The following is a 15,477-nucleotide window of genomic DNA, read 5'->3' as shown; positions in this document are numbered from 1 at the left end:
AAATGCATCTGTATTTATGTATTTTAAAACAAAGAGACAGCTGAGTCATCAAGATACACCTCTCTATCTCATTATGGCACGTCACCATGTTGACATCCAGGGACCTTCCTCGCTTCTCGTCCTGCACTCTACCTCCATCCAAAAAGTAAAAAATAATCTGACAGAAATAGGCAGAAGAATTTGAACGAACATCTAACAGGAGCCAAGACAATGAAAAATCTGACCACAGCCCTGGATGTAAACGTATCTGACAGCAGCTTAAACACATGATTCATGTGGTTGCGCACTGCGGATGGAAGCTGCACGGACTGAAGCGATCCATTATCAGCGCTACCTCCTGAGCTGCAAGTCGCTGGCTGTCGGACCGTATCGGTGCGGCCCTGTTAGCGGCGGCAGATAACGGACCTTACGACGACACAAGACTTAAATCACAGTGTCACTTTACTGCACGGCCACCTGGGCCTGCGTGACCTGGGTCTCTGCTTACAAGCCAGCTGCTCCTTCACAGCATGTATATACACTTAACTGTGTGTGTTTTCACGGTTCTGACACTGTGGCACATCTTGTGGGCAGTTTAATTTGTCCCTGTGAGTGACCATTCATTCCTGTGGTCTTTCTAACCGTTATAAACGTCTTTACAAGATGTCTTTTGTACTTGTCAGTGGACACAAACATGTTTTTTCTTTGCACTCGTTTTTTGTCTGGTCAGTCACACTGAATGCATTTTCAACCTTCAAAGCGCCTCGTAATGTTTCATATCCTGTATTGTTTTCATTGATTTGTGGCCTTCTTTTTCTTATTGTTTCATTGTGTGTGGCCTGAAACCGAGGAATGTCATAACGTTTGAATGATAGACAGAGAAAATAATCTGCAGATTCATTTATAATTCAAATATGAATTAGTTGCAGTCCTGTATAAAATAGTTAGAAATGAGCTCCACCTCAACCAGCTACAAAAGTCAAATCCTGCTTTTACATTAAAGCACGAGTAAAAAATTATCTAAAAATGTAATATATTATATTAACAAGCTTTTTGAGTACTTTTAATACTTTTCCTGATAAGAATTGCATACATAAGTAACATTTTCAATGCAAGACTTTTACTTGTAAGAGGGTATTTTTGCAGTGTCGTATTAGTAATTTTAATCAAGTGAAGGATACTTCGTCAACCCGTCACAGATTTCTGCAGCCAGAGTCTTGTCATCTTTGCACACATGCTGGACATGATAATCCTCATTTGTGTTGTATAACACACGATTAAACATCACTTAATTATCAAACAAAAGAATACAGGTTATGATAAGATACAGCTCCTTCACTTTTTTCTACTCAAGTTTAGATTTGTGCAAACTTTACGCAGTCACATTTGCCCTGTTATGTTCACACGGCCATCATGTAGCTGTTCCAGAGCTTTTAACCATATAGACAAACCTGACACCAACATCCATTCCATCTTCGCATTTAGATCCACAGTTTGTCACGCCTCCCCCTTTTCCTGTGACGATCCTGAGCGTCATCATGGAAAGCAGAGCACGAGATATCAGCGAAATGAGTGCCTTCTCAACAAAACATTACTCGAGGGTATGAGTCATGGTCAAAACTTTCACAGGTGACCTTGGATATATAGAACACAGGTGCCATTTAGTTATAGCTCATTTACTTCTATGTACTCCAGTTTATATTACTCCCAGTCATTCTGATGAGCATCCAGCATGAAATTTCATTACTTGTTTTAACGTTCAATATTTTATGGTGTCTCACATCTGGCTCGAAATGAACTCCTGTTGAGGCATCGGAAATAAGAGGACATGAGTGTGACCGTAAAATCTGTAAGGTGTTTTTTGAGGGATTGTTTTCTGATGCAGACGCTCATTTCTAGCTGTGGTTGTCAGACGAGAGCAGGCAGAGTGTAAAGCAAATGTTACAGGAAAGCTCTTGACTATGAACAATGAAATTAAATAGTCTGATAAATTATTTTTCATACTACACCAGAATCCATGGAACAAACTGAACGAAAACACAAATGATCCTGAAAGGGCTCGCCAATGCCTCGGGTTAAAATAACAGTCTGATGTAAGAACCAAAAGTGGATGTTTCATCTGTAATTCATCATCAGGGGTGAGTCAGTCTAATCGTGGTTGAACTTAATAGCAGATCCTCCACTCTCGTGGGCCTCCAAATATGTGGTGAATTTCATTTTAATCTGTTTTTATTAGCGTGAATGTCACGGCTGTGTAATCATGCTTCATAATCTCCAGCCGTCCACTTCATATCAGTGTAAGTACCCCTGGCAGTTAGAGCACATTCATCCTAAAATAGTTCCAAACACCATTCAGTTCAACAGCCTCTCTGTGTTACGATGAGCCTGGACGAGCTCCATAGACAATGAAGTGGGAAAGACGCACAAGGGGAAAGCACCCGAAGGGATTTTCTTGGGTCGAGGGAGTATTTTCTGTTTAAAAACCGACAAGATCTCTGGAGAATTAGTAGCGTGCTTGTATTTGAACGCTCAAACAAAACATATTTGTGTTCCAAAAGTCTCCTGTTCGTTGACGGTGAAACTGCTTGAGGCTATACTCCTGATAATTCTACAAGTTTTGGCTCTACACTTTCTGTGTACTAGGAACATTTAGCTGTTAATACTGTTGTACTATAACTTCAACCTGGACCTTTTCCCCATGCTTTTGTGTCGAAGTGACTTTGACAGTGGTCCAGTATTGGCCGAGAATGCTGCATCTGCATGGATCTTTTGGGTGAGCGAGTGAGAGATTTGTGCTGCCAGAGTCAGACCGTCAGCTCAGCCAATCACACAAAGAAATGCCTGTAAAGGCCTTCAGTGGGCGTGAGTGATGCATAGATCAACCCACAACCTGCGAGTCCCACGGGTTGACTTGTGTGTGAAGCGAGGTAGCATTGTGAGTAACGATGGCCGAACAAACCAAGAAAAAGCAATGACTACAAACAAGTGCAAATCCAAAGACCTGCCAACTGATTGACGTGATACAGGGGGATACTGATCAGATATCTTAAAAGTGAAATCCCAAAACGCACTTGCAATTACCCCTTTCTGCCACAGGTACCACTAGAGAAAAAAAACAAAGCAGCAGAAAGTTGCTGCCTGACCATGAGACACTCTGACTCAGCGTGAAGCAATGTGACAGAAAACTCTGAACTTTGTTGATGCAATCCGCATAACGATGTGATCAAGAGCAGCCCCTGGCTTCAGTGTCAAACGACTCTCCGCCAGTGCACAGACATTTGTTTACAGTACGTGACTGTGTCCATAATTGCTTTGTGTATTGGATGTCAATAGAAGAAGAAACCTGTAGAAGAGTGAAACACAATGTTTGCAGCATCACCACAGAGCTGTAATTTCATGCTGATCACGACGAGCCGTTTATAGAGAACAGAGAGCGAGAGGATTCATTGTGTTTCTCGGCACATGAAGCCGTGATTCCCGCCGTAGACGGCACTAAAAATATGCACTGAGCGTGTTGCTCTCCATCCAAAACAAGAATTTGTCACTGAGCAAGCGTGTAATGACATTACATTTCTGTTGAAAGCTTGTAATTGCTGTGAAATTATCTTATTAAATGAAGTCACTGGAAACCCTGAAACACAAATACCCTGGGGTTCTGGAAGGCTGTTCATCGGGTCAAAACCGGTCAATTCTGAAGAACAAGGAAATCATCATCCCGAAGGAAGAGGGGATCAGCAACTCGTCAGTGTTCTTGTGACCCCGTCTGAAAGAGAAATGAGGTGGAGCGAGAGAAGCAAACTGTTGGCTGAAGGCACAGTGCAGCCTTCCTTAAAGTCCATTTGCATTCGTATCCTAATGATGTAATGACACACGAAGGATGTTAGAAAAACAGTCGAGAAAATTAGTCAAGAAAGGACATTGTGTCGGTCACTGGATTTCCATTTGGATCATCAAAAAGGAGAAAAAAAATCCTTTTACCCTCCATCTGAGTATGAGAGATATTTATTCAAAGCCTCTGAATTCTGTATGCACATTTTAAAACAAAAAATTGCTTGAAATACATCACTTAAAAAACAGAAATTGAGAGTAATGTACTTTTTCTATTTTCCATTTTGTCCTACTTCATACCTCTACTTTACCACAGTTCAGAGGCAAATATTGTACTTTGTATTCAAGTCAGCTGATACTTTGCAGATAATAATATAATAAACATATATTTTTTTAAATGAGTACTTTTACTTTCGGTACTTTTAAGTATATGTTGTACTTTTACTGAAGTCAAAGTTTGAATGCATGACTTTTACTTGAAACACTATTCTTGAAAGTACTCAAGATCTGACTACTTTCCCGACCTCCGATAAAATACCATAGTATTAGTAACGCTCTGTAGTCCATGTTGATAGTTTCTTGCCCCTCTGCTTTTTCAAATGAATACTTAATCTTATTTGCTCTCCATGGCCAAAATTGTGTGGACAGCTGAATGTGGTTGTTGAGCATCTAATCCAAGACCATCTCCATTAATATGCTGCAACAGCCTTCACTCTCTTGGAAGGATTAACCACCGGAGGGTTTTCCCCTCCCATTCAGCCACATGAGCATTAGTGAGGCTGGGCACTGATGTCTGTCGATACGAGGGGCTTATAGCTGTACGTTAGGGGTTATGGCTTAGCTTTGAAGCCTGCACACGCAGTAGCAAAAGTGCTGCGATTGGTTAGGATGTGCTGCTTGTGTTAAGTCCACCAGTTTCTGATACTGGAGGAGATTCTATATCGCGAAGACAAACATTAGGCAACTTGAACAAAGGTTAAATTATCTGCTTCATGTCCATGAAACACAGCAGGGATTTCACTACTTCTGTCTTCTGGTCTTATTAGTGTAACAAAGCTAATGAAAGAATGTAAACAGTTACTGTGGGCACTACCTTCAAAACCTGATATGGCCTGATCATGAGACATCTGTCCAGTGTTGTGGTAGTGATAACAGTGGGTGGAGAAAAAAAATGACGAGTTGGGTTTCTACAGCTGGACTACGGTTATGTCTTTGCATCAAGTGTGAACCCTTTTGTGCACGAGGCTATGTGGACAGTTCACATGCTGTTAGCCCCGTAGTGTATTTATTGTTTTGCCTTTCTTCCCACAATTTTAATTCAGATTGTTTTTTTTCTGCTCTCTGAAATAGATACAAAATTATTTTTAAGAAGGCTTTGCAATAGAAAAGCGACTATTGATTTTTGCCTTCACATCATCAACAATCTTGTCACACAAGATGACACTTTTTGTCACACCGTCATTTTATATTTGAATTTGGTCCCTTTTTTTGAGGTGGAAGCTAACAAAAGCACATCCAGCTCACGTGAGTGTGTTTTTTCTCTACCGACTAAGTGCTAACGCAGGTCGGCATGATGGTTAGCCCGCAGCAAAAAAAAGCATTTTGTGTTCTGCTTTGCTGCACCCAATTGAATAACCTCCACTGGCTGAAATATCCCAGACACACTCCTGCAACACATGTAGGCGCCCAGCCTCACCTAATAAGCCTTATTAGGTTACATTGTGGCCTCAGAAAATAACACTGTAAAGAGGTAGAATAACCCTATAACACACTGCATGGTGTGTCTGTCTGTCTGAAGAATGTTCCTCAGCACCATTGTCACCAAGATAGTTTCTTGCATACTTATGCTTTTAAAAGAATTATATTTGTCTATTAAATAACTTATATTGTGTTTAAAAGGCATACGAGGATGGTAGATGGTTAATGGACTTTTCTGGTTTTCTGACTACTCAAAGCACTCTTACACTCATACACACATTCACCCATTCATACTAACTAACATTCACACCCAATCACACGCAGCCTTCGGATATCTTGACCAAGGACACATCAACATGGACTGGAGGAGCCGGGGATTGAACGACTAATCTTTTGATTGAGAGACAATCAATCAAAAGATTGTCTCTCAATCAATCAGATTGCTTTACCTTCTCAGTCACAGTTGCCCTCAGGAGCAGAAGAAATTACATACATTATATACTTATATAAATCTAGGCGCCTCAGCAAAAAGTACTTAAAACATGCAAAATAATATGAAGTGACTGCATCAAGAACATTTGAAACAACAAGAATAGCAACATAAATGACAATAGAATGGATACAAAGGCATATATAGTAGGGTTGCATATGAACTAGACCAGTTCTCTGGTTCCAGCTTCTCTTTATAAAGTGAAGTCTTTCAGGTTTTGGCCTGGCAGTCGATAAAAACGGGATAACTTGGTCTTTTATCCACTAAAATCATTAAAATAAATGCTAGTTGCAGCCCTAATATCAATACAGTGTTGTAAAAGTAGAAAGGATCATTTATATGTAAAAGGAATAACATTCATCAATTGCCCCATCTAGCATTAAAGACAAGTGGTGTATGCATTAAAATGCATACAAAGGTACAAAAAATAAACAGAGAACATTAATGTGATTTTCCAGCAATACTAATGGTCTGCAAATATCTCTTGTCTTCACATGAATGAGGTGTACCAAGGGCTTTGCCTTCCTCTTCCCTCTGGCTCTTCCTCTTCTTCTTCATCTCCCAAGCTGGTGTTTGACACTTTAACTGCAGCAGGTACAGGATTTTAAGTCTCCCGACAGAGCAGATAGCACTCTCTTCACATGTTTCATGGATCCTCTAACGCCTTCTGACTCGAACAAGCTTTTCTCTTATGTTTAGGCCGGCTAAAGACTTGTTTTTTCATGCTGACTCTACTGTGGGATCGCAATCAAATAATCTGCAGAATAGGCCAAAACACAAAATGCAAAGAAGTGCAGCATAATAACACTCACTCTGTGATGTCAAGTCATGCACTTACTGGTGCGAGCAGGACAAAGGATCTCCTCTCAGTGTCCTTAGAAAGGAGAATGGGTGCTACCATAATGCTCTGTGCAAGATCAGATGTAATGTATTCTGTCAGTGACGCTCTGTTATACGTTCAGCTCTAAATTGGATATGAACTAGTCACTTCAGATTATACTTGTACAACTCTGTGTGAAAAGGGAAGCAATCACCTCTTGGCAGCAGTATTAAAATCTGCTTGTAAAATTGTCAAACCTTCATCTCCCTAAACAGAGCGTCGTCTGTTCTTGAGCATTTCTCAGCCACCAACAAATAATAAGTCAGCCGTTTGCTTTTCTTGACAAACACCGGCTTTTCAATCAACTAATACAGCCCATTAACGCTTTTTAAACCCATTGACACTCAAATCATAGTAATCCCAGTGAGAGAATACAGTGGCGTTTTGTTTTCTTCTTCTTCTGCAGAGCTGGGTGGAAAAAAAAAAGAATTTTTACAGAGTAAAGGATTTTTTTTTTAAAGGAAGCCATTTTATTAGACATTTGAAACTTTGTAGTCAGATTTGGAAGAAGTAAGTAGCCTACTCATATCCTTATCCCTAATAAGATAAAAGTAGATGGATGGATGTATAGTTTTCATATGCATGAATACTGTAGTTATGTGTATTCAATCTAGAAACTAAATCCAATAAAGATGTGGCATTTTATAAATGTGTCAAATTAGTGAAAGTCGACATTAAAGGAAGAATAATCACTTCATTATTCCGTCTGTCACACCTTTCACATTTCTGATTTGTGAACAGCATTCTTTACCGTCCTCATAATGTGGTGTGATGAACATGGAAATGTAAAATCACGACAGCATGTTGCTGTAAGCCTCCTGTAAAAATACAGGAGTAGTGCCGCATTGTCGGAGCGAGAGACTTTTGAATATTAAGGTCGTAACACATTTCTTTGTGAGCAGCCATAAATCTTCTTTACTGTAAGAGAGGGGACCCGGTGTGGCTTAAGAGCAGCTTGAACACTCAGGGAGAGCTTAATAGTACCGTGCTTATTGGACTTTTGCTTGGGATTACACCCTTTTGTGAAGCTCTCTAAAGTGAGAGAGAGAAGCCTGCTCTAAATTATTCAACAGGACAAGTGAGATTAATTGATTATTGAGTTTAAGATCAATGATAATCAGTAGTTCTGTGTGTAATTCTGGATCTTTGGTCTTTGTCTTGATCTCTGTCCCTGGAGAAATCTCTTAAATTGGTCCTCATCTGTTTTGCTAATCCTTGGTTTTACTCCCCTGGTCCTGGACCTGCATTCCATTAACATGTTGGATCGGCTGCAGAGCTTTCAGAGTCTGCCATTTAACTCGCCGTGTTTTACTCCCTCTTCCGTTTTTTGTTTTTTTTAGTCGTAAAAGTATTTTACCAACCCGATTCCAACTCCTGCTCACCTCTTCTGACCTTCCACCACTTGTATTTCTGCCAAATGAATCTTCATAAATGGTTTATGACTCTTGTGCTCCGAGACAGTGTTGTTGACGCTTGGATTCACTTTGAGTTATTTTGTTGTAAAGCCTGTTTCTTATGTTACTGACTAAAATTAGTTAAGAAAAACCTCTCAACCTGCTTAAAGCTTTTCCAAGACACTTTATACTCACTGAGAATAAAACATAAATCTGACTCCTCTCTTTTAGCAAAATAACAGCTGTTTGCTCCTGTGAAGTGTGTTAAGTTCTTGGTGCGGGTCTTGGATAATGATGGGATTCTTTTACTGGAGGCTTTTTGTCAGTGAATGTGAAGCTAATAGGTTTATAAACCATGAAGTGTCCCTTTGATCAAGATAGTGTTTGGTGAATTGCAGAAAACTGTTGCATGAATAACTCAATTTTACCGTTCTGAAGTGAAACGGTTTTGGCATGTACAGTACAGTAGTTTGTCTTCAGGTCTGAATTGGAGCTGCAACTAACAATATTTGTTTTATTTTATTGGAATTAATCTTTCAATGTGTTTTTTAGTCCAAGTAAGAAACTAGAGAAAAATATCCATGACCTTTTCCTAAAGCCCAAGGGGATCCACAATGTGAGATATTCATAGACTATGATCGAGAAGAGAGAAAAAGTATTACCAATGTTACCATGCTAACATAAAAACTAAGATGGTGAACATGTTAAACATTATAATTATCATTGTTAGCATCTTGTTGTTAGCATTTAGCTCATAGCACCACAGCAAAGCCTCAGAGAGCTGCTAGCATGGCCATAATCATTTAGTCTTGTTGCTGAACAAATTACTGATTGAATTAGTGATTCATCAGTTATCAACATTATCAATTCTTGGGCAATCGATTAATCAGCAATTGTCTAAATTCAAGAGTACATGGTTCATTTTTTGGTGCACTGGCAAATAGTTAAAGAATAAAACTGCCTATTTGATGAAGCTGTGTGTCAGTTATTGGATGCATGGTGTAGCTCCCGGAAGAATTCAGTTCAACAACTTCTCTCGTTCTCTGTATTTATTTACTAAGTGATCACAAGTAAAGTAATAAGCGCTGCCATTGCAAAAGCAGTGAGGGGTACAGCCAACACGCAGGTTGGGCAAAGAACAACTGCCCCACAAACGGAAGTGGGGCCTTTCATACACAGGTTATCGTCAAAGGTTCGTCTCGCCTGGTCCTAACATCTGATTAATTTCCTAGACACAACCAACTACAGCTGCATAGCTGTGTTATACTGTTATACTATTTTTCCTATATTTGTTTGTGTGTTGCAGAAGATGCAACCTACCGGTACACTTATAATTAACTAGGGCTGTATTTTTGGGGCTCTGAGGTGATCAGACAAAATAAATGCATAATTTAACTCAAATACAGTTTTTGCTGTTTTTTAAGCAACTTTATTATGAAAAGGTTAGAACAGAAATTACAACAATAGTACACACAGTAGGCCTGCAGGAGATGCACATTGACTTGGACACATATTGTATATGCAATTAAACCCATATAAGCAGGAAAAGTAATGTTGTTATTGATCTTTACAGTCCAAGAAATAAAAAATCACAAACCAAATAATATCAATAAATAACCAGTATGAGGTACTTCATAGTTAGTTGGTGCAGCAGAAGAGGCTTTTTTAAATACAGCTTTTTCTTTAAATGAGGTTGTTGTTGACAGATGGATTGTGGGAAGGTGGTTGGTTGACAGGAGGACTGTTTCCACAGCACATACGCACATTACCAGCCCACGAGTCCTCCATGTGTCCTGCGTTGATCTCAGCCAGTCAATAAGGGAATTTAGGGCAGTTAATATTGAAATGATACAAAGTACTGACACAAAACATGAGCTATTCCTCACTAAAAAATACTAAAATTACTAGAACCCAAGTAGGAATTCACCATTTCATTCATTGTACAACGCTGAGGATTAGCGTGACAGCTAAATGCCTTAAAATGTAACAGAAAATATTCTTCGGGTGTGTGGCACATTTCAATTCACTGCTGTGCTCTAGTTGACTAATCTGGCTTTGTCTTTTAAAATGAGAAACAAGGTTATATAATCACTTTGAAATATCTGCCCCGTTGTTTCAGTCGAAACGGGTGAGAAATTTCCTTTGATGTTTGAGCAGGAGGGTGACCGAGACAGAGGAGTGATATGGGTGGTAATTGTCTGGAATTAACTCAGGCGGCTTTTGACTTTGACTCACTTTCGTGGCATTTGAGTGCAATCAGTTGAACTCAATTAAAAGAATGAATGGAAATGATATTTCAACATTTTTTTTCCCCCTATCTTAGAAATATCATCTTACTCTCTGGGGCTATAGAACATTAGGAATGTAATGTTTTTTTATTTTGTCCAATTTTTTTAAAGAATTTAAAATGTAATCTTTTCATCAAGGGTAATGGCACCTGGCAGCTACCCTTTTTTCAGGATACCAATGTTAATTATGCTTTATTATCAAAGCTATATGCAGCACTGTAAATAATTTAATCTAACACTGAATGGCTGTGATGTATGAATTATAACAATGCAAAAGAGTCAGGTAAGACATAATCATGCAGGGGGTTTTGACCAGGGGTCATAGAGGTAGAAATGTTTGTTGTAAAGCAGACAGCTCAGACTAAGTTCTCCTTAGGCTAAAAAAGTATTTGCCTCAGACTCACAGGGGTACTGTGAAATTAATGAGAGAAAACTGCTGGGGTGGTGGTGGGCATAAAAGCATCAGATGCCTTCTTCTGCACTGAGAGAATTATTAAAGTGCCGCGGTTGCCAGGCGGAGATGAGGAGATCAGTGGAAACCGCTCGCCGTGAGCTCCATGCATGTCAGGAGAGGGCAAGGATCGCTGCGAGGATGCAAGAGGGAGTCAGAGGGGGGAATATGTAACTTTTTGCTTTCCACATTTAACACCATCTGGTCGGTCATTTGTTTTTTTTAGTTTTTTGGGTGTTTTTTTTACGCGACAGGGGACAAGTGTTGCGACTGTAAAGCAAGTTAGGGTGATGGATGTTCTCCACATGCAGAGTGTCAGTGAACACAGCAGCCGGAATCATGCTAACAGCACAAAGACTCTGCAGGGGAGAACGTGTCAAGAAAGGAGAAGCAGCAGCTCTCCACCGTCTCCCTCCTCGTAGATTTAACAATTTACAGGACTATATAAAGGCATGTATATCTTACTGCATCATCTTATTATCTGTTCTCTCCACAGTAGTATTTATAGAATTAGGTTAATATGAATAAATCAAAGCATCGCTATTAGAGTAAACAAACAGACGCTTGGTCCTGGATATAAAGGAAGTACAAGCTTATGAAAAATGTGGTTTTATTTTTTTTTAAACAATCCCACAAACATCAGTTCAATTTGTCCAGCCCCAAATCACAAATTACTAATTTCCCGCAGAGGGCTTTACAATATGTACACATACAACATCCTCTGTCCCTGGACCCTCACATCAGTTCAAGAAAAACTCCCCCAAAGAAACCTTTAACGAGGAGAAAAGGGGAAGAATCCTTTGGGAGAGCAACAGATGAGGATCCCTCTATCAGGATGGACAGAAGTGGGATAGATATCATGTGTACATAATTAACAACACAACAGAGTTACAACACACATTCAATGCATATGATGAGTAGTAGGCATGATGAAAAGGTTGGATATAGTAGAAAAACAATGATAATAAAAGCAGTAATGGTATTGGCAATACTAATGTCTAACTACTAATTGTACTAATTGTAATGCAACTAATAATGATAATAGCAGAAGGTGCCGGGCAAGACCACGGTCCAGATAAAACCATGATCCATGGAAACCTGTGAAGCTCAAAGACTCCGGAAAAAAGAGCAAAGTTAGTAATGTGCATTGACGGGGACATGAATTCATATAGAAGGGGAGAGAGACGAGGAGAGGAGCTCAGTGTATCCTAAGATGTCCCTCAGCAGTCTAGGCCTATAGCAGCATATCTAGGGGCTGGACCCAGGCAAACCTGAGCCAGCCCTAACTATAAGCGCTATCAAAGAGGAAAGTCTTAAGTCTACTCTCAAATGAGGTGACTGTGTCTGCCCCCTGGACTGAACGTGGAAGCTGGTTCCACATAAGAGGAGCTTAATAACTGAAAGCTCTGGCTCCCATCCTACTTTTTAAGAGTTTAGGAACCACAAGTAACCCTGCATTCAGTGAGCGCAGCTCTCTAGTGGGGTAATGTGGCACTATAAGCTCCTTTAAGATATGATGGTGCATCACCAATCAGGGCTTTGTAGGTAAGGAGAAGGATTTTAAATCGTATTATTGATTTTACAGGGAGCCAGTGGAGAGCAGCTAATACAGGAGTAATGTGATCTCTTTTCTTATTTTTTGTTAGTACACGAGCTGTAGCATTCTGGTTCAACTGGAGAGATTTAAGAGACTTTATTAGCATATATATGGTGAATAAAATTGGTCCAAGCACAGAACCTTGTGGAACTCCGTGACTAACGTTGGTGGTCATCGAGGCCTCATCGTTTACATATACAAACTAAGATTGATCTGATAAATAGGACTTAAACCAGTTTAGTGCGGTACCTTTAATGCCAATCGACTGATCTGGTCTCTGTAATAGGATGTGATGGTCAATGGTGTTGAACGCAGCACTAAGATCTAACAAGACAAGAACAGAGACATGTCCTTTATCTGATGCAATCAGAAGGTCATTAGACATTTTCAGCAGTGCTGTCTGTGCTGTGGTGTTTTCTAAATCCTGAATGAAAATTCTCAAATAAACTATTATTATGTAGAAAGTCAGTTGTGTCATTATGACCATCATGTCAGAAGCAGTCCTCTTTCATAAAAAATATTTTGCTATCCATGTATTTTTATACATATGACAGGATTACAATCATGCTATCAGATGTGATTATTATATAATTATCCAAGCTCCCTCATATCAGTCAATATTGAAAGTTGATTAAATCTAGACTAAGCCAAAGTAGTGGATGTAGGTGCACTGTAAAGCAGCTCATGAATGTAGGTACAAAATCAAAAGTAGCCAAGTCATAGGCTTTGGTTAGCATTAGTCTACTTGGACAAAAGCCAGTGCAGGTCAGCTATTTTACATTGGCTTGATAATCGGATTGAATTTTCACTTAGTTTCACTTATTCTTGTTGGGGTGGGGTTGTTTTGAGTGATGTATCCATCCTGTTAAATCAATACAGAAGCTATGACGTGAAGGTGTGTGCACTGGATTAAATAATGCCAACATTGATGACACACTCTCAGAAGGTGGCAGGCAGGTTATTGTATCAGAAACATCAGACAAACTTTATAAAGAAAGAAAACATAACAGAATCTGGATTTTGGCTCGGCTCAATAACTTAACCATTAGACCTCTGACACTTTTCACTTTTGCAGCATTTCCTTTTGGGTTAATGAGGCATGTTTCACTGATGTGGCCCCATTTTTTGGCCCCACTGAAATATCAGTCAGATATCACCTTGCTAAAAAGTTAAAGATTGGTTATCATTCAAACAGGCAGACATTGTTCTCCGCAAGCTGAGTGAGATCTCACATTAGAAAATGCTGAGTAGTGATGACAGTGTCGATGAATACATGTAACATCAGCAGCATGCTTTGATGATCTGACTTTTTTTCTGGGACACTTCGGAAAAGGTTAAGAATACAATTCTACTCGACTGGTATTCTAATTTTTGTCGGCACAGAGTCCTCAGTCCTGTCCCTGATGGTCTCCATCACCACTGAAATGGAGCACAACTTGACTCTGATGGCAGAAAGCTCTCTGTACCTGAGATTAGCTATTCAGTGACTACTTCACTTTACAAAATCGTTTGTGCAAAATGTCACAGCAGTGTGACAACTGTCAGCTCTCTGCTGGGAGTGCAGAGCCTTTCTGTCCCTTTTTACCAGCCCCTTTGTCCTTCGTCTTCTCACTCTGCTCATATTGACAGATGCTTCAGGAGGACAAGAAGGCCATTAACTCGGAGGAGAGGGTGAGTCAGAGAACAGAGGGTCAGAGCAGAGAGATGGGTAAACAGAGAGGGAGAGGAAGAAGAAGACGGAGGTTGAAAGGGTCAGAGAGAGAAATTGTGGATTGAAGTGAATCATACAGCAGCAGAGATTGAGTGTGAACATATTTTTTTTTTTAAATAAGGGTCATTGGAGAAAATGTGAAAACAGCTGAGATTATTGATCCAGAATCTAAGAGATCCCCTGGGAATACAATACAATATAATCAGGCCCTAAAGTACTGCAGCACAAAGCACTAATCTTCAAGAAAAGAGATTGCTACATTCCTGAAGAAAAAATAATTGAACCAACTGTCTTTGGGGATTTTTTATGAAGACAATATATCATTACTGAAAAAAAGGGAGTAATTTTTCCAATTTTTTCATAAACATATTTGAATTGTTGTCCATATACTAAACTACTCAAAAAAAATTCTCCAAGACTGTCAAAACATTCTGGACAAAGAAACAACTTTAACAGAAATTCAAACCGCAGGTCCTCAAGGCTGTAAAACATCCGGTGGAGATGACTGACCAGAGGTGCTAACATCCAGTCCTGTGCTGCACAAAATCTCACTTAAAATTGTTCATCCTTGCTGTTTTACCTATTCATGCCCCTCTTCCATCATTCTGTGAGCAACCGCAGTCTGAAGAGTCTGCAATCGTGCAAAAAGTGAAAGTTAGTTCGTTACCTCGCTGAGAAGTTGGAGGCGTGCAGCCTGTCACTTGTAGCTTTTCATCCAACAGCTCACTGTGGCTGCTCCTTCTTGATCATTACTTGAACCTTGCCTTCAAGTATAGGTTTGAGAAAAAAAACTCTGTATCGGCAAAAATCGGATTCGGCATTTAAATCAGTGCATCTTTAAATATAGGCTATAAATATAAAGTATAAATATCAGCGTATTACTATTAATAAAACATTGAACAAAACTCATCTCCTTAAAGTGTGCGTGAATAAATCACTATTCAGACAATACCTGCTAATAGGATCAAATCAAATAGATTTTGATCTTTTCATGGGTTTTATTTATTGAGTAAGATACAAAAAGAGCAAAAAATTGTTTGAGCTTCATCTTTTATATTTATTGAGCAGTACAGTCACAAATGGGCACTGACTGTTAGTGTTTCAATGCAAACATGGTCCCAGAGAAATAAGAAATCAATTTATTGTATCTATATATCTTTC

The 15,477-nt window shown here is 39.4% G+C and overlaps 1 protein-coding gene across 1 annotated transcript in view; it reads left to right on the top strand.

Annotated features, from left to right (window-relative positions):
• Nucleotides 1-15,477, top strand: part of st6galnac3 (ST6 (alpha-N-acetyl-neuraminyl-2,3-beta-galactosyl-1,3)-N-acetylgalactosaminide alpha-2,6-sialyltransferase 3) — a gene marked incomplete at both ends in the record, with an annotated part of 62,779 nt that overhangs the window by 32,253 nt on the left and 15,049 nt on the right.

Source organism: Taurulus bubalis (assembly GCF_910589615.1).
Source record: "Taurulus bubalis genome assembly, chromosome: 1".
Lineage (NCBI taxonomy): Eukaryota > Metazoa > Chordata > Actinopteri > Perciformes > Cottidae > Taurulus > Taurulus bubalis.
The sequence above is the reverse complement of the archived record's forward strand: the minus strand, read 5'-3'. Positions and strand labels throughout refer to the sequence as shown.